The following is a 24,859-nucleotide window of genomic DNA, read 5'->3' as shown; positions in this document are numbered from 1 at the left end:
TTTACCATTATTACTGCACATACTGTACAATTAAAATATCTCGAACATTTCTTTTCAATTCAGAAAATATTTGTTGGTTCATTCGCATCTATGCATCAGCGGTGCAGTACATCAGTTTCCAGCGGAATAACTTACCGCATTCTGTGCATTTAGAGTACGGCATACGCTTTTACAGTTGCAGTGAAGCATACTTTTAAAGTGCTGCATGCATGGCAATGCGACTTTATAACACTGGTACATTGCAATCATATTTCTCAGGATGCGCAATGCAACAAGCATAGAGTGAAAGGACCCTAATGCTCCTTTTACCATTATTATTACACATACAATTAAATATCTCAAACGGTTTATTTTCAATTCCGATTTGCTTTAATTTTACCATCAAAACCTGATGCGGGCTTCCCGATTCCACTGAAGAAAATATTAATTTCACACTATTAGCACAAAGTAAATTGAAAAAAAAAGGGAAGACAAATTTCATCCGTTATAAAGCAATGCTTGATTATCAGCCTTGCGTCCAAGATAAACTGACCATCTGTTGCCGCAGGATCAAAGCTCCACTCTTATCTGAAACAAGAAAGATTTAATTAAGCGAAAAGAAAGGATTAGAATTCTGCTCCCACTGTGGAATGCAAATGACGTTCACTTCTTGGGTACACAAACAGAGAGAGAAGCTCTTGAAAGCAGAATGGTAGGCACATTCGCAGCAGCTGACTCCCTCTACCCCCTTTCACGGGCTGCCAAAAACTGAGCTGAAATATGTTCCACACTTAAAAAATATTTCCCATCAGTTTCAATATCTCCCATCTCATTACAGAGTCTTGCACAGAAAGCTTTAGCAATTATACAGGTTTGTAGGGGGGGAGGGGGCAATGCATGCTGCCGGGGGAGGCTCGCCCCACAGCGTATTCTGCTTTGACACGAGCACGAGTTAAGTGTGAACTCAGAGCTGTGTTTACGCTTTCTTCGGCAGAAATCTGTCTGCTTTAATAAGAGCGCACATCGCCAGATGTTATAATCAGAAAGGACAAATGGAAGATGTGCCATTACAATAGCAGGGCTGCACACAGATAGGCCTGTGGTCTTCACCCTGCATAGCTTGTGATGTCTGAGGCCTGGGCACTGGTTGTCTGCTTGGCTTCACTGATGGACTGGCTGGCTGCATTATATTATCTGGGAACATAGAGGCTGCACAGCAGTGACTGGGATTGTGTTTGACAATCCATTCTAGACTGCTCGGCTTACAGTTGTTTATATGCTTCAGTGACATGTTTTCATCACCTTGAGATAAAAGAGGTTTAGCTGGAAACAGTAGCGTAACTAAGGAGCTTGGGACCCCAGTGCAAGTTTTACATGGGGCCCCAAGCACTCTATTGATAAGTCCCAAAACCTACCAAGGACAGCTGCAGTGTCAGAGAGGTGGAAGGAAACCGTTTGTTAAGGATTCAATGATGCAATGCATATATAGAGATGTTCATTAGCAGCATAGCACCAAATGAAAAGCTAATAAGATGGATGGAAGAGGGCTCCTGGTGGACCCCACTGGTTTAGAGGTCCCGATGCGGTCGCAACCTCTGCATCTTCGATTGCTATGCCACTGGCTGGAAAAGAAAGTAGACCTGATCTCTTATTTTGTATCTCTGATGTTTAGCTATGTATACAAAGATAACATAGATGGACTTTCTTGCGACCGTTAATGGCTAGACTCAGAGGAAAGTCTGTCAGTGGGTGTACTAAGGGATAGAAATAATGGTACCAGTGGCATAACTACTGGGGAGCAGCTCCGGGTCCAGGGTCAACTACCACCCCTCCCACCAGAGCAGATGTTGTGGTGCCCACTTGCTACAGATGGAGGAAATCATGGAAGCTGCACTGGTGTGGGGGGGATTGCCGAACCTTTTATATGATCCCTGACAGATGAGCTTCTTATGCTGTGGGGGTCGCCACGAGGGATGGGGGATGAATGCTGTGGGGTCTCATCACTGTTTTTCTAAGGAACTCCATAATCTGCAGTTATACTGGGTTTGGGGTTTACACACTGCATGATGGAAGCACCACGGACGTTTGGGCGCCGCCATAGGCACCCACAAAAATATCACTTATGTGCAGAAATGTGGGTGCCGGAAGCTGCCCGCTAATAAAAATGCGGCTACAAAAAGTCTCCGCCCAAGATTTTGTTTTTTGTTGCGGATTTGCGGTGGGAGGGAAGCTGTTAAGGTTAGGCTTGCAGTGGGGGGGAGGGGGGTTGATAAAGTTAGGCATGGGGGGCAGTAAAGGTTAGGCATGAAAAAGGGATAGTTAAGGTTAGGCATGGGGACAGGGTTAAGGGTAGGGAATGGAGGGGGAAGGTTAGGGATAGGCATCAGCAGAGGGGTGTCAGTTAGGGTTAGGCAGCAATAGAGGGAGGGTTCTGTGTGAGAATAGGGTTAGGTTTAGCTGTAGCAAAATATCGGTATGATTTAGCAATATTTGACTATTGTTATTAGCACAGCTAAAGAGTCCAATATCAGTAAAGGTACCGACTTTCTATTATCAGCTTTGGGTGCCCTTTTTGCATGTATGCCTGTATAAAATATGTATTTATAGCGGCACTTACTGAGTGATTTAGGCACCGGCAATAGACGGAGCCCAAATCACGATTCAAATGGTGTAATTCAGGAGGCAGCAATATCTGCAGCCCGTATTGTGTGGGAGAAATTTTGCTACTGTGCCCCATTGTTTCTAGCTACACCCCTGATTAATACCACTCATTCTGTTCCCTCGCCACTGATTAGAGGGAAGCCATTGCTTTGCATTTACTGCCCTCCAACATAGTATATCTGTTGGCTGTGGCTTCCTCAGTAATGCAACAGAGGTATGGTGATCTGGAAGCAGCATGAGGAGAATGTGCTACCGTGGGTTGTGAGAGGGGGAGAGGTTGGGGCGGCAATCGGAGCGGAAGTGGTTCCACCTGACTGAGAGGATGTTGGTGGACAAGACCTTAGATTTGAGGATCACTGTAGTGAGTACTGAGTATGGGGTACACGCAGGGCTGGATTAACCATAAGGCACTGTAGGCACATGCCTACAGGCGCCTGATGATGGAACGGCGGCTCCCCGAGTGCATCGCTCCATCCTTCTCTATGCAAAGTCCTGATGAGAGTGTAAATGAGAAGTTACTTACTTGGCATTCCACTGATAAGAACCCCTTCAGTCAGGGGCACCTTTAGCTAATTAATACTGAGGTTTCTTTAGCTAACTTATACTTGGGGATACCTCTAGCTACCTTTAGGCACCTGTAGCTAAGTATGACGGACAAGGGAAGTAAGGGAGGAGTGAAGGCTGAGCCAGCCAGCATACTTGCGGTGCGTTTCAGCGGGGGTCTGTAGGTTCCTAAAGGGTGAAGTCTAAGGTGCCAGGACATCTGTGCCTATAGGCTCCTCTGAGGTAAATCCGGGCCTGGGTACGCGGCAAGCCTAGAACAGAGTAAGAAACAGGGGTTAGTGAAATTAACAATCTATAGAAATTGGCTCTGATGTTAAAATGTTGGTGCTAGAATCAACTCTGTTAGGAACCAAAAATAATGATTTGTGAGTTATGCGTTGGTGCTTATTATTATACATAGTCAAGGTTAAAGCAAGAACATTAGAAATGATAATAATTAAATCACAAAGATAGAGGATGCCTCCTGTAGAGAAATACATGGAAATGTACATATGGTAATATGAGTTTTAATTCCTGTTGTGATTGGTTGAGGGAGGGAAAGGGAGATTAAACAAAAGGAGTAAATGAGATAACTCATTGCACCACAGAACCATTATCAAAGAACAAAAGGAAACTCACTTAATATTGCATGAAGCAGCATATTAATACAAAATTAATACAAATCCCTGTGCAGCTGACTATAACAAAGCCATGAATGTTAACAGGATTGAACAATGAGGCATGTGCTCACGATGGATACTGATCGGGAAGTACAGTATAGACTCTTGATAGGCCATTAAGCACCATCAGAATACTACATGTAATGAAGAACAAACTCATTGACAGTTATTTATTTTATTTATTTATTTGTTGTATTTATAAAGCGCCAACATATTACGCAGCGCTGGACATTAATTTAGGTTACAGACAATATTTAGGGGTGACAAACAGCAATATGACAATACAGGAATACAAGAAAACCAGATCACACAGCACAGTATGAGTACAAGGTAATGCTTAGTCAGTCACTGGATGGGAGCATAGAGTTAGGCAAGTTAGGTTCACTCAAATGCATAGCATGGGTGCACAGTAATAGAGGTGCATGATCAGGTAGGACACAAAAGGAGTGAGGACCCTGCCCAAAGGCTTACAATCTAGAGGGAGAGGTAGGGACACGAGAGGTAGGGGACCAGAGTTCGGCTGTGGGTTTAGAGCAATTGTGAGGGGTGGTAGGCAAGAGTGAAAAGGTGAGTTTTGAGGGCCTTCTTGAAGGTGTTGAAGGAGGGGGCTGCCCTAATGGGTGGAGGTAGGGCGTTCCATAGTGTCGGAGCGGCTCTTGAGAAATCTTGGAGGCGTGCATGGGACTGGGTGATGCGGGGGACGGTCAGGCGAAGTTCATTGGAGGAGCGGAGTGAGCGGCTTGGTGTGTATCTCTGAGTAAGATCAGAAATGTAGGTTGGACAGGTTTTGTGGATGGATTTGTAGGTCAGACACAATATCTTGAATCTGATTCTGGACTGGATAGGAAGCCAGTGGAGGGATTCACGGAGGGGAGCCGCCCTGGTGGAGCGATGGGAGGAGTGGATAATTCTGGCAGCCGCATTCATGATGGACTGCAGTGGGGCTATTCGGGTCTTAGGGAGTCCAGACAGAAGGGCATTGCAGTAGTCGAGGCGGGAAATTATGAGGGCATGGATGAGGAGTTTGGTGGTGGCAGGGGTCAGGAAAGGGCGAATCTTACAGATGTTACGAAGGTGGAAGTTGCAGGACTTTGTGAGGTTTTGGATGTGGGGAGTGAAGGAGAGTGAGGAGTCCAGGGTGACACCCAGACAGCGGGCTTGAGAGGTAGGGTGAATAGTAGTGTGGTTAACAGTGACCTGCACATCTGGGAGGTCCAGGGATGACCGGGGTGGGAAGATCATAAATTCCGTTTTGTCTAGATTTAGTTTTAGGAACCTAGCGGACATCCAGGAGGAGATGGCAGATAGGCAGGAGGAGACCTTGTCCATGGTAGTGGTGGATATGTCAGGGGTGTGGAGATAGATTTGGGTGTCATCTGCATACAGATGATAGTTAAAACCCATGGAGGAGATAACCTTGCCAATGGAGGATGTGTATAGGGAGAACAGTAGGGGGCCAAGGACCGAGCCTTGGGGGACTCCCACTGAGAGGTGGTTGGGGGTGGACGAGGACTCATTGAAGGAGGTCGTGAAGGAGCGGTTGGAGAGGTAGGATGAAAGCCAGGTCAGGGCGAGATCGTGAATGCCCATGGATTGGAGGGACTGGAGGAGTAGGGGATGATCTACTGTATCAAAAGCTGCTGAAAGGTCAAGGAGGAGGAGAATGGTGTATTTACCTTCAGCTTTAGCTAAGGCAAGGTCATTGACCACTTTGGTGAGAGCCGTTTCGGTTGAGTGGGCAGGCCGAAATCCAGATTGCAGTGGGTCTAGTAGTGAGTTGGCATTGAGGTACTGGGTCAGGCGTTTGTGAACCAGACGCTCAAGGAGTTTTGAGGCGAAGGGGAGGAGGGAGATCGGGCGGTAGTTGGAGGGTAGCAAGGGGTCGAGGGAGGGTTTCTTGAGCAGAGGCAGTACAGTGGCCTGCTTGAAGTCTGAGGGGAAGGTGCCTGTGGATAGGGAGAGGTTAAACATGGTAGTGAGGACTGGGGCCAGATCCGTGAAGTGAGGCTGAAGTAGATCAGAAGGGATAGGGTCAAGGGGGGAGGTAGTGGTATGGGAAGTCTGCAGTAGGTGGTTGACCTCCTCAGTGGTAGTAGGAGTGAAGGAGGTGAGGGGAGGATAGGGTGGAGAAGGAGTAGGTTGTGAGCAGGTGGGAGGTGAAGATTGGATATTTCCTGACGGATGGAGACTATTTTGTTGGTGAAGTGGGTGGCTAAATCTGTGGCAGAGAGGGAGGAAACAGAAGGTGGGGGTGTGGGTTTAAGCAGGGAGTTGAAGGTGCTAAAAAGACGCCGGGGATTGGAAGCTTGTGCTCCGATGAGCTTGGTAAAGTATTCCTGCTTCGCATGAGCAAGGGCAGTGTGGAACTGCTGCAGGTTAGTCTTGTACTGTAGGAAATCCTGGTTTAGTCGAGTTTTCCGCCATTTTCGTTCAGTGGCGCGTGTTTCCCTCTGGAGGTTGCGAGTATGGGTAGTGCGCCAGGGCTGGCGGTTAGGGGGTCGGTTGCGGCGGAATATTGGTGGAGCAGCTTTCTCTAGGGCTGATGAGAGAATTTGGTGATACTGAGCTGCAGCAAGATTAGGACAGGTTAGGGTGGGGAGAGTGGAGGATAGGCCATGGAGGGAGTCAGCAAGGACGCCAGGGTTGAGCTTGCGTAGGTCTCGCTGCCATCGACCAGGTGGGTGGGCGGGTAGTTTGGAGGTGCCTTCCGTGAGGACGTTGAAGGCGAGAAGGTAATGGTCTGAGGGTGGAAATGGTGCGATGTCGAGGTCTGCAATGGTGGTGGATTTAGTGAATATAAGGTCGAGAGTGTGACGTGCAGTGTGAGTGGGGGCGTTGGTGTGTTGTACTAGGCCATGTGAGTTGGCTATGGTGAGTAGCCGGGTCGCAACAGAGTTCTTGGGTTCATTGATGGGTATATTGAAATCCCCGAGGATGATGGTGGGGAGGTCAGAGGAGAGGATGTGTGGGAGCCAGGAGGCAAGGTTGTCGAGAAATTGTCGTGTGGAGCCCGGAGGGCGGTATAAGACTGCAACAATGGCTGGGAGGGGATTGTAGAGGCGGATAGTGTGGGCCTCAAATGATGTGAATTGTAGGGAGGAAGGTGGAGTGAGGACACGGAATGTGCAGGATTTCTAGAGCTCGTTCATAATGAGCTGGAAGAATGAATTAATGCTTAAAGGCGTTTCATTTATCTTCTAATTTCTGCATTTGCATACCTTAATCCTGACAAATCCAACTATAATTGTGTTTTTCATGCAGCATTGTAGTATCTGTACACAAGAGCTTGCAATTTATATACATTTACTGGTATTTATTGCTGAGTAAAAGGGTTAGGGTCCACTAGAAATCGCAAAATGCAATTGCAATCGCTAAGCGCCTTTTGTAGCGATTTCAGCAACGGTTTCTGGTGATTTTAACCCATAACTTCAAGAGAGTTATCTTATTTCAGATAAGTGCACTGCGTTTTGACTTCAGTTGGCAGAACTTTGTTGTGCTTTAAATTCCTGGAATGCTTTGATCTCTCTCTACTGATTTCAGTTTGTATATTTTATGCTAGAAGTGCTCTGTTATTGTCCTACACTGCCCCCTAGTGACACGTGGCCATAAATATACATTACAACAGTACTAATTAGCAGCAGGGAAATGTAACAAATGAGAAATAAAAAAATATGCTAAAATTAATTGGCCTGGAGCACTTGCAAGCCTCTAAGTAAATTGGCTGCTAAAGGGTTAAAGCACGTTAGAAATTAATGCTAGCGATTAGTAATTGCAATTTTCTTTTTGTATTTTTTCTGCGCCATAAAATTGCTTTGTATTGCTTGAATTTTACAGTGATCCTGTACGTTGCATTGAAGTGCAACCACTCGAAAAAAAATGCCACAGGACACGTGATTGTGATTTGGGTAAATCGCAATCACTCCTGTAGAATCACACCAATTGCCTTTCATTAGCTTAGCACTTTTGAAATCACCTGCAATATCAAAATGTATCTGAAACAGCTACTGTGGGTCCCAGCTCTGAAGGTGCATGCGTTGTTATTCAGCCACCCGGTCAATTGTGGCTCATCCTGCTGCCTCTAAAATTCTGGGCGGTGTTAAATACTATTCCCAGTCTAAGTCGTAGCAACTCGGAGGGAGAAATAATTCAGGGTTGTCGAGACCTGAATTACACTTTAAAAGCTGCTGCGCTGCTACAGACGTAATAACATCTATGGTCAGGCACAGCACAGAAGCAAGTACGCAGCAAAATGACTTTCTTTGCTAAAGGCGTGTACACACAATGTCACCATTAACAATTGTGCATGACTATAGAGGAGGGTGTTCTGTTCCGTGGAAAGGAGAAGGGGAAAGATGGAGTGGCGCATGAGTGAGCGGTTTCTGGTGGGCAGGACAAGTACAAAAACAGTGCCCTCATTTGCTGCTCATTCCTTGTTGTTTAGCAATCCATTGAGTTGGATTATTGACCAAATTTGCAGAAAGATTGTATATGGCAAATTTGTTCTACCTTGTGTATGAACCTTTACACGTCTCATTTGGCACACAGCAAAAACTGCACAGTAACAGATAAGCAGAAGATTGAAGAAATTGTTCTGGTAGAGCTTTGATATGCTCAGCAATGCACAAGTGTGGATCCCCGATCTATTGGTCTACCCAACATTCTGCTCTTTAAACTATTTGGCCAGTCAACACTTTGGAAGCACTTGCCTTTTCACCGTGCCATGCCTGTTGTAATTTACCACACAGTTATGACATGTGCTAAATTACTGCTTTTCCCTTACTGTCCTATCAGCAAAGCGATGCACCAATCACAGTGCTTTTATAAATTTATAGTGTTGATACCTGGCCCTGTTCTCATTAATATCTTTTTTTTTTTAATTCTTTATTTATTGAAAAATTTAATCATTCAATACATTACCATAAACATATAAAAAATTCACTCTTAAAGAGGAACTGTAACATGAAAAGATCCCCTGGGGGGTACTCACCTCGGGTGGGGGAAGCCTCCGGATCCTAATGAGGCTTCCCACGCCGTCCTCCATCCATCAGGGGTCTCGCTGCAGCCCTCCGTGGAGTCCGGGCAGCGGTGACGTCAATATTTACCTTCCTGGCTCCTGCGCAGGCGCTCTGACGGCTGTCGGCTCCGAACTATACGGAAATACCCGATCGCCGTCGGGTCCGCTCTACTGCGCAGGCGCAAGTTTCCTGCGCCTGCGCAGTAGAGCGGACCCGAATGAGATCGGGTATTTCCGTGTAGTTCGGAATGGAAAGCCGCCACAGCGCCCCCGCTGGAGCCAGCAAAGGTAAATATTGAAATGACAGTCGGCACAGTCGCCGGCTGTTCGGAGGGCTGCGGCGAGACCCCCGTGGGACAGAGGACGGCGTGGGAAGCCTCATTAGGATCCGGAGGCTTCCCCCACCCGAGGTGAGTACCCCCCAGGGGATCTTTTGAATGTTACAGAGTCTCTTTAAAGTGGCCACTAATGGTCCAATTTCTAGCAAAAAATCATTCGAGCGATCAGAAATTCTGATTGAAAGAAAAATCGTTCACTACACCATCAACGAACCAATCTTTTCTTCCCATCTATCACAATCAATCAAGAAAATCCAAATTTTGGTTTGACAAAAATCCAATTGGACGATTATTTTTATAATTGTTCATAATCGATTGAGCCCATCAACTCATTATTATTTTGAACCAATCCAATCAGAATTTCTGATCGCTCAAATGATTTTTCGCTAGAAATTGGGCCGTTAGTGGCCACCTTTTAGGTGGCCACTAACAATTCAATTTCTAGTGAAAAATCGTTAAGTAAATTGGCTGCAACACAAAGCCGACATGTTTCCGACCAAGAGGTCCTTACTCATGGCCTACATGCAAAATGAATGTAAGCACTTTTTTAATAATTGTCCTTCAAGTTTTCTGTATCTTATTAAATGCTGGATCTATGTTAATGTGTACCTGAGGTGACAAGTGACATGATGAGATAAACATGTGTATGTACAGTGCAAAACATATTAACCCTCCTGGCGGTCTAATAAATTCGCAGCAGCAGTTTTTTTTTTTAAACATGTAGCGAGCCCAGGGCTCGCTACATGATAGCCTCCGCCCGCTTCGATCGCCTTCAGCTATCTCCGATCAGGAAATCACGTTCAAAAAACGGGATTTCCTGGAGGGCGGGATGACGTCAGCGACGTCGTGACGTCATTGGGAGTCCCGATCCACCCCTCAGCGCTGCCTGGCACTAATTGGCCAGGCAGCGCACAGGGTCTGGGGGGGGGGGGGGGGCGGTGCGTCGCGACGGATAGCGGCGATCAAGCGCGGGGCGGCAGCGATCAGTGTGCTGACGCAGCTAGCAAAGTGTTAATAACCAGGTTGTTTTACTTATTTTATATTGCTGCCTGAAAGAGTTAATTTTTAGGCATGAAAGTGACATCTTCTGTCTTGTTGGTACCTTGTAGGGAATATAGTAAACATCACTGATAAGCAAAATTGCAGCCATAAAGTTTTACTGGCAGAATACAACTCTTAAAGGGACTCCGAGCTCTACCTAAAAAGTAAAATAGTACTCACCGGGGGCTTTCTTTAGTCCAGCGCTGGTCGGGAGGTCCTAGGAGCGGGGCCTAGGAGAGGAGCCAGGACGCCGTCGTGGGACCTCCCGACCAGCGCTGGACTAAAGAAAGCCCCCGGTGAGTACTATTTTACTTTTTAGGTAGATCTCGGAGTCCCTTTAAGAGCAGAGGGTGATAAAAAGGTCAATAATTCGTGTATTTTCATTTAGGACACTTAGACTATCATTCATAAAAGTGCTGTCGGTAAAGTAAATCCGTGCGGAGAAACACTGCTGTCGGAATTTCAGCCTTCTGGGTGGTCATTCATAAAAATGTTGCCTGTTGCGGTAGGAATGCGGAGATATCCCGCTGTAGGCTGTCGGTAGGCTGTCGGTAGGCATGCGGAAACAGGAGAAGCTGGCCGAGTCCCTCCGTGCGCTGCTCTCTCTGCTGCTGCTTGGGAGGTCTGTTCCATTCACTTACATGTACTACGCATGCCTATCGCTACATCCAGGGGAGCGGTAATCCCTGTCCGCATACCGCTTGCATTAATTTTTATGAATTTACATTTTGTTACATTTCCGCATAGAATCACGCACAATGCGGTAATTTATCGCTCTGCTCGAGAAAGTCAGCTTCGCATGCGGAAACAGCCTTTATGAATACATATTTTGCTCAGTGTTCGGTAAAGTCAGCTGTTTTTAGCATTTCCGCATGCGGGAACGGTTTATGAATGATAGCCTTAACCTCCTTGCCGGTTATCCCGAGCTCAGCTCGGGGTAACCTGCGCAGGAGGATATCTCAGGCCCCGCTGGGCCGATTTGCATAATTTTTTTTTTGTTACAAGCAGCTAGCACTTTGCTAGCTGCTTGTAACTTCCGATCGCCGCCGCTCGCCGCCGATCCGCCGCAATCCGCCGCGCCGAGTCGCTCCCCCCCGCCCCAGAGCCCTGCGCTGCCTGGCCAATCAGTGCCAGGCAGCGTTGAGGGGCGGATCGGGATTCCCTATGACGTCCCGACGTCCATGACGTCGGTGACGTCATCCCGCCCCGTCGCCATGGCGACCGGGGAAGCCCTGCAGGAAATCCCGTTCTCAACGGGATTCCCTGCATACTCTGATCGCCGAAGGCGATCGGAGTGGGTGGGGGGATGCCGCCGCTTAGCGGCTATCATGTAGCGAGCCCTTGGCTCGCTACATGATTTAAAAAAAAAAAAATTAAAAAAATGTGCGCCGCTGCCTCCTTGCCGGATTTTTTAGACCGGCAAGGAGGTTAATAGGCTGCCACTAAGCAGAGACAACAAAACATTAATTCTACTTTGTAAATGGTTAAATATAAAATAAAACCATGGGATATCTAAAAAAAAAAAGTCATTTTTAGGAGTAGGAGAATAAATACAATTGTTTATTTCATCAGTTTATTTTCACCTCGGGTTCACTTTAACCATTTACCGCCATCCTAACGTATTAAAACGTCATGCTTACCGCTATTAACAGCAACATGACGTTTTAATACGTCGCGCATTCCCGCCGCTGCTACCGCCGTGTAGTCCTCTACCCAATCGCAGTGCCTGGAGTGAATGGACGTGACCGCGAACAGCGGCTACGTCCATTCACATAAACAGGAAATGTAACAGTTTAATAAAGTGTGTAAAAAAAAAAAAAAAAAAAAAAAGTGAACACGTCCTATGAGTGTTCACCAGCGCCATCTTGTGGCCAAAAAGTATATTACACTTACAAAATACATACATTTTCAAGTATATACACATCATTAATAAAATTACACTTCCAACCCTCCCCCCCAAAAAAAACACTTGTAAAAAAAAAATCAGCTTAAAAAAAAAAAAAAAATAGTTGCCTTAGGGACTCAGCTTTTTTTATTCTATATTTTATGGGGGAAAATTAATTTTAATTTATTACATAGGGGCTTGTAATTATGGCCAGAACAAACAGAAAAATAACCACTTATATTTCAAAATAATATACTGTCGCCATACATTGTGGTAGGGACATAATCTAAACGGTTTAATTATCGGGACCACTGGGCAAATACAACGTGTTTGTTTTATCCACAGGAGAATGTTTAATTTTAAAACTATAAAGGCTGAACACTGAGAAATAATGATTTTTTTTCTTTTTTTTTCTGTTTTTCTCATTAAAATGCATTTAGAATAAAAAAATTCTTAGCAAAATGTACTATCCACAGAAAGCCTAATTGGTGGCGAAAAAAACGAGGTATAGATCATTTTCTTGTGATAAGTAGTAATAAAGTTATTAGGGAATAAAAGGGAGGAGCGCTGACAACTGAAAATTGCTCTGGTCCGTTAGGATAAAAACCCTTGGGGGTGAACTGGTTAAGGAAGGTGTTTTAAACAATATGTTCTGATTATATTTTTGATCTACTGAAATCTTTGTTCATGCCTCAGATTAAGGATATATTTATGAGTTTTCCATCACACTAATAAATCATTCCTGCAAAAAAACAAACAAAAAAAAAAACAAACTGGCCATTTGCAGATCTGAATCTTGATTCCGCTTTGATTATCAATTCATTTCCACAGTGTGACAGTGATTTGTTCTTGGAGCTCCGATGAGAATAGAACAGTTAATGAATTCAGCTGAATGGAATGGAATTATATTTTCAAGCCATTTCAGGTGATGTACGGAAACAATGGCAGTCAAATCTTCATAGAAAAGTGTATAAAAACCTGACTTCTCAAGGAAACTCAACTCCTGCAATCTAGCTTTCATTTATTAAAAAGAAAAGGAATATTTATCTCTCAGCTTGACACAGACCTGTCCTCCTAGCCTTCTGCCTATTATTTCCCATCCATGCCTTGACCACGTCTAGCTTCTCAATAGGACCACGTCTCCTTCCCGTAGGATCTGGCCCAGAAGCATAATTATTTGCGGACAAAGGGAAACGCAAATCGTTCAGGTCAACATTTCAACCTTAAACTTCTTTCTTCCTCCATTTTATATAAGTGTTATATATTCATGAGGCATTCTTAACCATTTTTAGTTGAAATAATTTACATAGTGATTACATGACAAGGACTATTGGCCAAACCTTGGATTTATTATACAGTGAGCCATGGACTTGCCTATCGTAGTTCATGCCCAAGGGTGTATCTGGGTAATATAGAGTCTATTGCAAACACTGAAATTGTGCCCTCTTCCCAGTCAGAGACCCTTTCCCCTCTAAACACAGCATAGCTGGAGCAGGCATGGTGCCCATGGTGCTGTGGCACTCATGGCACAAGCCATGCCTGCACCCCTCTAGATACACCTCGGTCCATGCCTTTCATACAGTTCTGTTCATCAAGGACTGTCTATATAGGCTTTTGCCGTTTTAGAACATCTATAAGGACCAGGGGCCATCCAACCTGAACCTCAATGCAACAGAGTTCTAATAGAAACCAACATACACAAATAGAAAAAAGTTTTACGAATGCATCAGAAGTGAATATAAACAAAGGCTGAACTTCAAGAAAACAGCTAAAATATAAAGTGCAAGCATATATATGTGAACTGACTCACTAACACAACTGCAATTCAGTTTGCGATCCTAGAATCTCAAGCAAAATATCTCTGCCCATTATAAAAATGTTAACTATTTTTCAGAGTTAGTTTACTTAGTAAATGCCAGTAGGAATAAAACACTAGCATTTTTAAATTGTAAAATAAAGTAAAAATGGGCAAGTCCAAGAGCAAAATTCAAAGCTACTCGTCTTTCCATGACGCCCATCAGGTAGGAGCGGATTTTGGAGATGTTGCGGAGGTGGAAGTTGCAGGATCTGGCAATACCTTGGATGTGGGCTGTAAAGGAAAGTCCAGAGTAACGCCTAGACAGCGGGCTTGGGAGGTAGGGTGGATAGTAGTATTTTCAATAGTGACGTGCAGATCTGGGAGGGGTGCAGCTGTGCGGGGTGGGAATATTAGAATCTCAGTCTTGTCCAAATTAAGCTTCAGGTACCTGGCAGCCATCCAGGAGGAAATGGATGTGAGGCAGGCAGAGACTTTGTTCATGGTAGAGGAGGAGAGACTGGGGTGTGGAGATATATCTGGGTGTCGTCGGCATACAGGTGATAATTGAAACCCATGGAGGAGATGATTTTGCCAATTGAGGCAGTATAGAGTGAGAACAGTAGTGGTCCTAGGACGGAACCTTGAGGAACACCAACTGAGAGGGGTGTAGGAGTGGATGAGGAGCCATTGAAAAATGTTGTGAAGGTGCGGTTAGAGAGGTAGGAGTAGATCCAGGCTAAGGCTAGGTCCTGAATGCCCATTAGCTGCAGGGAGTGGAGGAGGAGGGAGTGGTCGACAGTGTCAAATGCCGAGGAGAGGTCCAGGAGGAGCAGGATGGAGTATTTACCTTCGGCTTTGGCAATGGCAAGGTCGTTTATCACTTTGGTGAGGGCTGTTTCTGTAGAGTGGGCTGTGCGAAAACCAGACTGCAGGGGATCAAGAAGGGAGTTGGAGTTAAGGAAGTTGGTCAGGCGTTGGTGGGCCAGGCGTTCAAGAATTTTTGAGGCAAAAGGGAGGAGAGAGATTGGGTGGTAGTTGGATGGCAGAGCAGGGTCAAGTGAAGATTTCTTTAGCAGGGGAAGCACAGTGGCCTGTTTGAATATGGAGGGGAAGATGCCGGTGGAGAAAGAGAGGTTGAACAGATGGGTGAGGACAGGGGCCAGATCAGAAAAATGTGGGCGCAGAGAATCAGATGGGACCGGATCTAGGGGGCAGGAAGTGGCAGGTGAAGTTGCCAGCAGCTGGTTGACTTCCTCCACCGTGACAGGATTGAAGGAGGTAAGGGAGGAGAAAGAGGCAGGAGTCGGATGTGGTGGGGAGGCGGGGGCGATAGAGTGGAGGAGAGAAATATCCCTCCGGATGGTTGTAATTTTGTTGATGAAGTAGTTTGATAGGTCAGTGGCTGAGAGGGTGGAGGTTGGGGGGGGAGGTGTGGGGTTAAGTAGGGCATTGCAGGTGGTAAAAAGACTGTTATAAACTGTTCTAATCACCTTTTTCCAGCGCCAGCAACTTCTTATAGTTGCGTCTCACGGACTGTGAGATAACTTGACTCTCAACACAGCAAGCAGGAGATAGACTTTCTCAGGCTTCTTCAATATTTACGTTATTTATTCAGGAAACAGAAATACAGATAGATACAGTTCATCATATCCTAGCCACGCCAATCTTCATGTTGCGTTACAAGCTTCTTGATTAAACTTCCTGCTGAAGTCAATCAGGTACCTTCTTTCTAACCTACGTTACACTAGACTACCTATGTACAGCATACATTATATCAAATTACATATAGAATGAAAGATACTTAGAGGTTCCAGTCAGCATTGAGAGCTACTGTGAAAGTAAGAAGCAGAGTGAGCTCCCATTGCTCTCTCGGGCTTTAATACCGACTAGAAAAGAGTTAAATATGACATCATCTTCGCCATCCCCTAGATCAGACTATTGGTGGACCCACTTGTGGTGTCATCATACACACCTACTCGATTAATATTCAATGCGGCTTTTGACATACATACAAGAATGTGGTGTTTAGTAACTATGGCTGATGTTTATTGTTCTAGTGGTGTACATGCACAGGTCAGGGAGACCTGTGGCCTTGTCCATAGAACAGCTTCTTGGTATGTTCTAGTTCTGACAGAACTGAAGATTTTCTCTCTAAGAGAAAATCCCCTTAAAGGGCAGGTCTGCTCCCCAAGCCTTTTTGACTAACTCAGTCCAAATAACTGAGGCCTACTTAAATTATAACAAAGACGTCGTGGGTTGGAGGCTTGGGTAGCGATCAAGTGAGTGAAGTATATCTGTTTACTATCAGCGAGGGCAGTATGGTACGTCTGCAACTTGGTCTTATATCCCAGGAAATCATTGTTGTGGCGGGATTTCCCCCATTTGCATTCTGCAGCTCGTGTCTCATTTTGTAGTTTTTTTGTGAGGGCAGTGTGCCAAGGTTGGGGGTTGGGGCGACTGTTGGTACGAAAGGTCAGGGGAGCAGCATGGTCTAAGGCTGCTAGAACAGTAATTGCAGAGAGAAGAGTCTCATATTTTTATTTTCAGTTATATAGCCGTTTTTCTAAAACATTGTATCATTCTCCAATATTTGCAGTTTACAAATTGCTGTATTTTAAATGATGAAACAGAGCAGAGCAAATTAACCTTTGAACTTCCTAGCAGAAAAACCAAAACAAACAAGAAACGGTGAGAGACAGGTTGAGATAAGTGCTTCAGAAAATAGTACTGCTCTCTGACTAAATTAGTCAGAGAGCTCAGAGAAGCTCTTTTGCATAGTTAACAACTGACGTTTTTTAACTCTTCCTGTACTGGAAATGATATGAGACTGATATCTGTGCTGCTAATGTTCTATTTCTTAGCTGTACCACACAAACAAATCATTATATCAAAAGTTTATTTTCACTTCAAATTCCCTTTAATCTGTGACCCTGAGCTGCTGTTTTGTGATCTCAGCAGACTCGGTCTAGGAGGGTTCTCACTCTTTTGTGATGACGCCAACGATAGTGATTATGATGCTAATCATCATCTATTTATTTTCAGCCTCACTGAAAGCTGAACTGTTTTCATTTCTATGGCTGGAAAATGTACTTTAAAACTGGGAAATTCAGTACAAGGCTTACCTTCTGGGATTTTACATTCAAGAAGAATTTAATCATAAATATGAAGTGCAATTAACAGCTGAAGGCTCTGTGTTTGTGGTTATTACTGAATGTAGATGCATCTAAATTAATCTCTATTTTCAGAGTTATCACTCTGCATAAAACTGAAATGCTCAGCTGCGAGGCTGATGGGTGGAAATGGTAAACTGCAGCGCTCACCATGAAGAAATATATTCAGTATGGCATAGGTGTTACTCTAGAGAATTTTTATTATATATATTTTTTGTTTTTGCATTTTACACATTAATACATCATGGAGCACATTTTCTGAAGAGCAATACACAGAACGCAGACAGTGGTGTAGCTAATGAGCTGTCGGCCGCAATGCAAGTTTTACAATGGGGCCCCCTCAAGCACTCTATACAGAACAATCGATACGGCGCACCAAAACCTGCCAAGGACAACCACAGTGTCAGAGGAAGGGGATGGGGACCAGTTTGTTAGCGATCACTACTATTCAAAGTATCTATAGAAGTAATTATTACCAGCACAGGAACAATTGAGAGCTAATACTGTAGTTGAGGGAAGGCCCTTCAGGGCCCCTCTGGCCCAAGGGCCCCGATGCGGTGGCTACCTCTGCACCCCCTATTGCTACGCCCCTGAACACAGATCTGATCACCCCTGATTGTTTGGGTATTAACCTGTATATTATATCACAAAATGTATGGGACACATTTGTACTAATGCTAAAAGCAAAAAAATTGAGATATTAAAGGGACCCTGAACAGGTTAAAAAAAACATAATTTACACTAACCTGGGGCTTCCTCCAGCCCACCGTAGGCCGCGAGGTCCCCGGCGTCCTCCTGGCTCCTTCCCTGGTCCCGGCTCTGGTTACAGGACGACTTCGGGTCTGCTTCCCACTGCAAACGATTGTGGCATTACGCCGGCTGGCTACGCGTCATCATGACGGCCAGCCTGAGAGTCTTGCTCATGTGCGGCTCAATCTTAGAGACGCATAGCCAGCCGGCGTGATAATGTGGTCCTCCGCAGCGGGAAGCAGACCTGATGACTTTAGGCCGAAGTCGTCATGCAACCGGAGTCGGGACTGGGACCAGGGAAGGAGCTAGGAGGACACCAGGGGACCTCGTGGCCTACGGTGGGCTGGAGAAAGCCCCAGGTAAGTGTAAATTCTGTTTTTATAAGCTGCCCAGGGTCCCTTTAAGACCTGCCCTTCTGGACTGGTATAAATGTCAGCTGCTAGAGGAGTTCGCTTTTTTATTCGCTTTTTTTAATCATGATTTGAAATCCAATTGCAATATGTATGAAAATTGTTCAGCAGCCATAGCTATTATTATATACCTTGACTATATCAATCATAAAAACTCAGTTTGCGGTGTAGAAAAATAAATGTAGTAATTAATTTGGCAAGGAGCATTTTTAGATGCGAGAAAATGCTGATATTCTTTTCACATTAATTTTTGCGAAATGAATGTAAAATTCAACTTTCTTGCGCAAATGCCATTGAAAATCATTTTGTAATCAGTCTGTAATTTTTTTGCATTTTTCGCAAATTTGTGTACTAAAATACATTATTTTCTGAAACTTTGGTGATAAAATTATGCATTTTTGTGTTTTTTTCGCTTTGGAAAGAAAAATTTGTCTTCTTTGATCATATTGCGAAAATACGATCTATTTTCACGAATATGTTCTTGAAATCAAAAATAGCATTTCGATGTGAAAAGAACTTTGGTGAACATTCGCAAGCAACACTGCTCTTCCACCTAGCCTAATGTTCGTTGCATTGTACTGTTCCTAACCTTGCATATTAAAGTATACCTGACCCGAGACAAAGCCACCTAGGTTAAGCACAGAGGTATGTTCATGGTGGATTAACATACCTCTGTGCATTGTCCATTCGCCTCCTTGTTCCCCTTGGTCTCTGTTATCATTTCCGCCTTGAAAAATGTGGGAAGTGAATGGGGCGGGGAAGAGGTAGGCAAATGGGAGGGTGATAGGAAAGAACACTGCGGCAAGGGCAAAAAATTCACATTTTAAAAAATACATAAATAGTTACCTTAGGGACTCATGAGGGTATATAACTGTTATTTTTGCAAATAAGGGCTTGTAATTTGTGATCATGGCCGGGCCCAGGCATAGGCTGGAGAGGCTCCAGCCTCAGGGCGCAGTGTAGGAGGAGGCGCACAATTCATTCAGCTGTCATTCCTAATTGTGTTTGAAGCAGAAATAGATAAGAAAAGGGGATACATTGCAGTGACTGCAAGCCAGATAACTAGATATTAAGGTGTTGGGGAGGTTGTGGGCCCTGTGGCACCTTAGTCTAATAGCAATCAGTGTGTGACAGCTGAGGGGGGAGGGATGGAGGGGGGCACTTTGGTGTCTCAGCCTTGGGTGCTGGAGGACCTTGTCCTGCCTCTGTTTGTGATGGATGCAAATCTGAAAAAATACACCTTTATTTCCAAATAAAATATTGTCAACATACATTGTTTTAAGGATATATTTTAAACGTTGTTATAACCTGGACATATGGGCAAATAAAATGTGTGGGTTTTATCCACAGTAGCACATTTTATTTTAAAATTATAAGGGTCGAAAACTGAGACTCATTTTTTTATTTTTTATTTTCCTGTTAATATGCAGTTGGTATAAAATCATTCTAAGCAAACTGTACCACCCAAAGAAAGCCTAATTGGTGGTGAAAAACAAGAAATAGACCATTTCATTGTACTAAGTAGTGATAAACGTATTGGCAAATGAAAGGGAGGAGCACTGAAATGTGAAAATTGCTCTGGTCCATAAGGGAAAACTAGTTAAAAGCCAATGGGATTCCAGAAAAAAATCCTACTTGTGTCCTTTTTATACATTTTTTGATTGATTACACTACTCCCCTAGTTATGCCTAGGCCACATCTACAGTCACACCTATGTCGCAGCCCTAGTCACACCTATGCCACACCCCTAGTCACATCCATGATCACAGTCACCTATGGCACATGGCACACCTCTAGTCACGCCTATGTCAAACCTGTAGTCACACCCATAGTCATGCATACCACAAAGAATTCTTGAGTAAACCCCAATCTTGCTTTTCATCATCACAGACATGCAGCTCTCAAACACACGGCCAGCTATGGGGCTTGCTGCTGAGGACAGTGGACACGTTTTGCATAAATATATATTGGAGGTATGCTCAAAGAGGAATCTCACATGGAGATGGAGGTACGCCTTGTGCAGGCTTCTCTCACGGTACCCACTTTAAGCAAATGGAGTAACGCTCGAGAGGTTAGGATGGGTACCATGAGAGAAGCCTGCACAAGGCGTACCTACTAACATGTATTGCTTTTATGTGGAACTGATGTCTCTATTGCATGCAGTTCTCAGCACCTGTGTTTATGGGCTGAGAAGGGCGTAAGCCTGGTCTGTGCATTTTCAGGAGGCAGGAGTCTTTTGTGCACCCATAGACAGGACAGGTGTTGCTTGGTTCAGAGCACTTGCCCTTTCTCTGCCTATGTGAGTATCAAATAGCAATCTATTTACAATGGGTGTAATCCACCTATGCGTTCATATGGAGAATTGGGGAAATTCATTTTTGTGGTGGCAGCAGGCTCCGAATCTTTCTTCTTCTGCTTTTATTGCATGAATTTAGAGAGCAGCATTTTCACAAGGAACATTTTCACGCTGCTGTCTCTCCCTATTAAAGTGCCGCCTTATACAGCATTTGATGTTAAGTGAGCATAGAGTTTGCAATAGCTTTATTGGCGCTGGCCAGCCTCTGCTCGGCTGCCCTCTGTATTAATGAAGAATGAACAGCTGGGTGCCACTGGACAATCATTCAAGTGGCAGAGATAGAGAGCAGCTGGGCTGTGATAATGAACAAATTGTCTAGGAAAGCTTTGATGATGACATTTGATGGCTCAGAGGTAAAAGGCTGCTGAGAACGTCTGCATAACATGATAAATAAATGGCAGAATATTTGGGGTATGATGCACATCCTAGTCTGTATATTGCCTTGTATGAGGAATACAAATATCATATCCTCTCACTGTGACATCTGATGCGTCCCTTGGCTTTATATAGCAGCACATTGATTGATATGTGCTTTGTACTTGTATTTCATGTAGGGTAACTGTACACTTGTACACAAAACACTTTGATTTTGGATGCTTTTGCTACAGTACATTTCTGTTGTGACTTAAACCCCATGATGTTTTAGTGGACACTGTTGCACGGGTACATGCAAAATGGGCGATGTGGAATTTTAGGTACCGGAAATAACCAGTGGTAGAATATGGGTAAAATTATTCAGATTCTACTATTGGGCAGGGGTATTTCCGATAGTAAAATAATAGAAAATGCTACCAATATTTTACTATTGTTAAACCTAACCCTATTCTTGATCTCTCCGATGCCCAGCTCTAACCGACCCCCCACCCCCACCACCATCAAGGCCGAAACTTAACCCAACAAGTATACAAATGCTAAACCCTTACCGACCCCCTCTTCCACCGATGCCAAAAACCCTTAGAATTTGCTCCCTTCATCAGGGTCATGTCAGATCGTAGTAATGGACAATGATAGGTATTTAAATTGGTGGGTTGTGTAGTGGCATTTGCATGCAGTATTTACAGCAAGAGCTCTTTTACATAGATACAAGGCAGCCTGGGTTTATTGAAATATATGTGGGTGCCTAAGTGCAACTGCAATCACAGAGAAATGCACCCTGTATCTATTTACAGAGTTTAGCCTATATAATTCCACCCATCTGTGACTAATCACAAGTTGTATTTCGATCTCTCAGCTGTGCCAGCTCGGGAATCTCAGCAGTCTTTGGCAGAGTAGCTAATTTGTAAACACAGGATGTTAACCCTATATTTGCTTTCACGAAAGCAGGAAGTAGACACACTGCAGATTTATTGCCGGATTTGTATCAGCTGTAACTCAGAAATGTTTTTCTTTAAAGGTTATTATGCTGTTGCTTATCTTTTAGAGCAAAGGGGAAGTTCTGAGTTCAAGTCAGCTTTCAAAAAATATGAAATGAACAAAAAAATGACCCACAGTACAAGTCTGTTGTCTCTTTACTTAGTAATCTCTTTTTCTTCCTCACACTTTTTTTGTATCTTTTTCTCTTCTTTGTTTTCGGTTCTGCCGAGCGAGTTATTGATTTCCACATCAAATGAGCAGCTAAACCTAATAGATTTTGTCTGTTCTAGTGAGATACAAGGACCTGACTTGTTGTGATGTTGATTTCCTAATTAATATCTTACGGATTCTCTTGTAATATGCACTAAAAGATAAAACGAGAGACAGACGTCCTATTAGCACGGCGCTGTGTCCCCCGGATGGCGGGGCAGAGGCAACGTGTGCAGGAGAAGATGCGCAATAACATGGATTTATAATACCAAAACTCTGCAGTGACAAGAGCAGGAGAGAAACAAATCACTTTTCATCAAGCAAAACCAAAGAACTGTCCTCCAATTAAACATGAAATCAAAGGAAAACATAACTTTCATTAATTGACATAATATAATATAATAATATTTTGCTGCGACACAAATCATTGTACAATCTAGTTGTATTAAAATGTCCTTTACATTTTAAAGCGGACCTGATCTCAGAACTTCCTCTCTGCTTATCTAAAAGATAAGCAACAGCATAATAACCTTTAAAGAGAAACTCTGACCAAGAATTGAACTTTATCCCAATCCGTAGCTGATACCCCCTTTTACATGCAAAATCTATTCCTTTTCACAAACAGACCATCAGGGGGTGCTGTATGGCTGATATTGTCATGAAACCCCTCCCACAAGAAACTCTGAGTACGTACTCTTGGCAGTTTCCTGTCTGTGAACCTTGCTGCATTGTGGGAAATACCTGTTTACAGATGTTTCCAACTGCCAAAAAAACATGCAGCAGCTACATCACCTGCCAACAGTAAAATGTCACCATGTAATAAATGTCAAAATGTAAATCAGGGATTTAAAAGATTTTACAATGGGCAAACACTGACTAAATCATTTATACATAATTATTGTAAAAATTAAGCACTTTTTTATTACATTATTTTCACTGGAGTTCCTCTTTAAAGAAAACATTTCTGAGTTACAGCAAATACAAATCCTGCAATAAATCTGCAGTGTGTCTACTTCCTGCTTTCATTGAAGCAGACATATTGTTAACATCCTGTGTTCACAAATGAGCTCTCTGTCGTGGCAGGCAGCTGACACAGCTGAGGGATCAAATTACAACTTGTGCTTAGTCACAGATGAGGGAGAATAAGACTGGCTAAACTCTCTAAATACATACAGAGTGCATTTCTCTATGTTTTCCTTCTGTCCTGTGCAAGAGTTCAGGTCCATTTTAAAGAGCAACTGAAACGTCATATAGTCAAATGTAATAAATTATTCAGCTTACCCACTTAATTATTCTGGTTTCAGCGTCAGAAATGCTATTTATTGCTATATGTTGGTGTGTAACCCCACCCTCCCTAGGCTATGATGTCATACAGCCATTCTCCGTAGTGATTCACATTGCCAGCAGTAAAGATGGCACTATTGCTTATGACTGTAAGGAAATAAATAAGTGTGAGGTATGATGTTACAGTTGTCAATTCACAGTAAAATTATTTTTTAATACAAGCCAACTATATGTCTGATAGACTTAAAAAGGCGCAGTAGTGACATATAGTGGAATGCAGTACATTTTTCAGCATACCCTCATTTACTCTCATTTATGGTAATTTTCTTGGTTTCAGCATCAGAAACACTTCCTATATTTATATATCTATTGCTGTATATTGGTATGATGTCACGCCCTCCCAGTGATGTTTAGCCTTCGCTGTTTAGATATGTGTACTTATTCATACAATATCTTTTGTGAATCAACTCTTACGTTCAGGGCCGGGCCGAGGAAGAGGCGAGAGAGGCTCCAGCCTCAGGGTGCAGTGTAGGATGGGGCACACAACTCACTCAGCCATCATTCCCCTATTGTGTTTGAAGCAGAGAGAAATAAGAAAAGGGGATACATGGCAATGACTGCAAGCCAGATAACTAGAGATTAAGGTGTTGGGGGGGGGGGGGGGGGGATCCTGGGGTCCCTCTTAGTCTAATAGCAATCAGTGTGTGATGGCTGGAGGTGGGAGGGATGGAGGGGCGCACTTTGGTGTCTCAGCCTTGGGTGCTGGAGGACCTTGTCCCAGCTCTGCTTACGTCTGTTTGTAGACAACATAATAGGGTATAAAGCTACAATAATGCATTGTAAATTCCTTGCAATGTACAGAGCAAATATGAAGAGAGCAATTTATTTTCTAACGAGAGTAGAGTTTCCCTTTAATGGAGGAAGAGAAGGCAGAAGGGTAGAGGTTTTACAGACACCAATGAAGCGGCGAGTGTCGGCGCAGCTCTCTCGTCAAGTTCTCCGTCTCCAGGCTTTCCTCCCAGATCACATAATGTTTTTTATGACCTCGACCAGCACTGCTTCTTTGTGTCTCGTCGTCTTCTGCAGGATATAATGTACAATCAGTATGCAAAGTCAAGCAGCCCCTGGAGTCTCTAACTCAACTCTTCTTTCTTCCGTGGTTTGGGGAAATGCCCACTGGACAAGTTTAGAGTCTCTTCAATATAACTGTAGATTCTAGGTAATTTAAATCTTCCCTGCTTTAATTGCTCCATTAAAGCCCATGGCATTGCAGGATGTTACCTTCTTGCTGTATCATGTGGTTAATTAGAGGGGATATAAATGGAACCCTGTGAAGGACCTGACAATCCAGCAGCCTCCTAATTAAACTATTTGATGCCCCTCTCTC

The 24,859-nt window shown here is 43.9% G+C and overlaps 1 long non-coding RNA gene across 1 annotated transcript in view; it reads right to left on the bottom strand.

The window, feature by feature from the left end:
* Positions 1-406: 406 nt before the first annotated feature.
* Positions 407-24,859, bottom strand: part of LOC137562963 (uncharacterized) — a 155,079-nt gene continuing 130,626 nt past the window's right edge. Inside the window, exons 4-5 of the long non-coding RNA XR_011030225.1 lie at positions 3,340-3,455; positions 407-567 (exon numbers count right to left, since the gene is read on the bottom strand). This is a non-coding gene — a long non-coding RNA (uncharacterized lncRNA). The remainder of the gene's footprint in view (positions 568-3,339; positions 3,456-24,859) is intronic.

Source organism: Hyperolius riggenbachi, chromosome 3 (genome assembly GCF_040937935.1).
Source record: "Hyperolius riggenbachi isolate aHypRig1 chromosome 3, aHypRig1.pri, whole genome shotgun sequence".
Lineage (NCBI taxonomy): Eukaryota > Metazoa > Chordata > Amphibia > Anura > Hyperoliidae > Hyperolius > Hyperolius riggenbachi.
The sequence above is the reverse complement of the archived record's forward strand: the minus strand, read 5'-3'. Positions and strand labels throughout refer to the sequence as shown.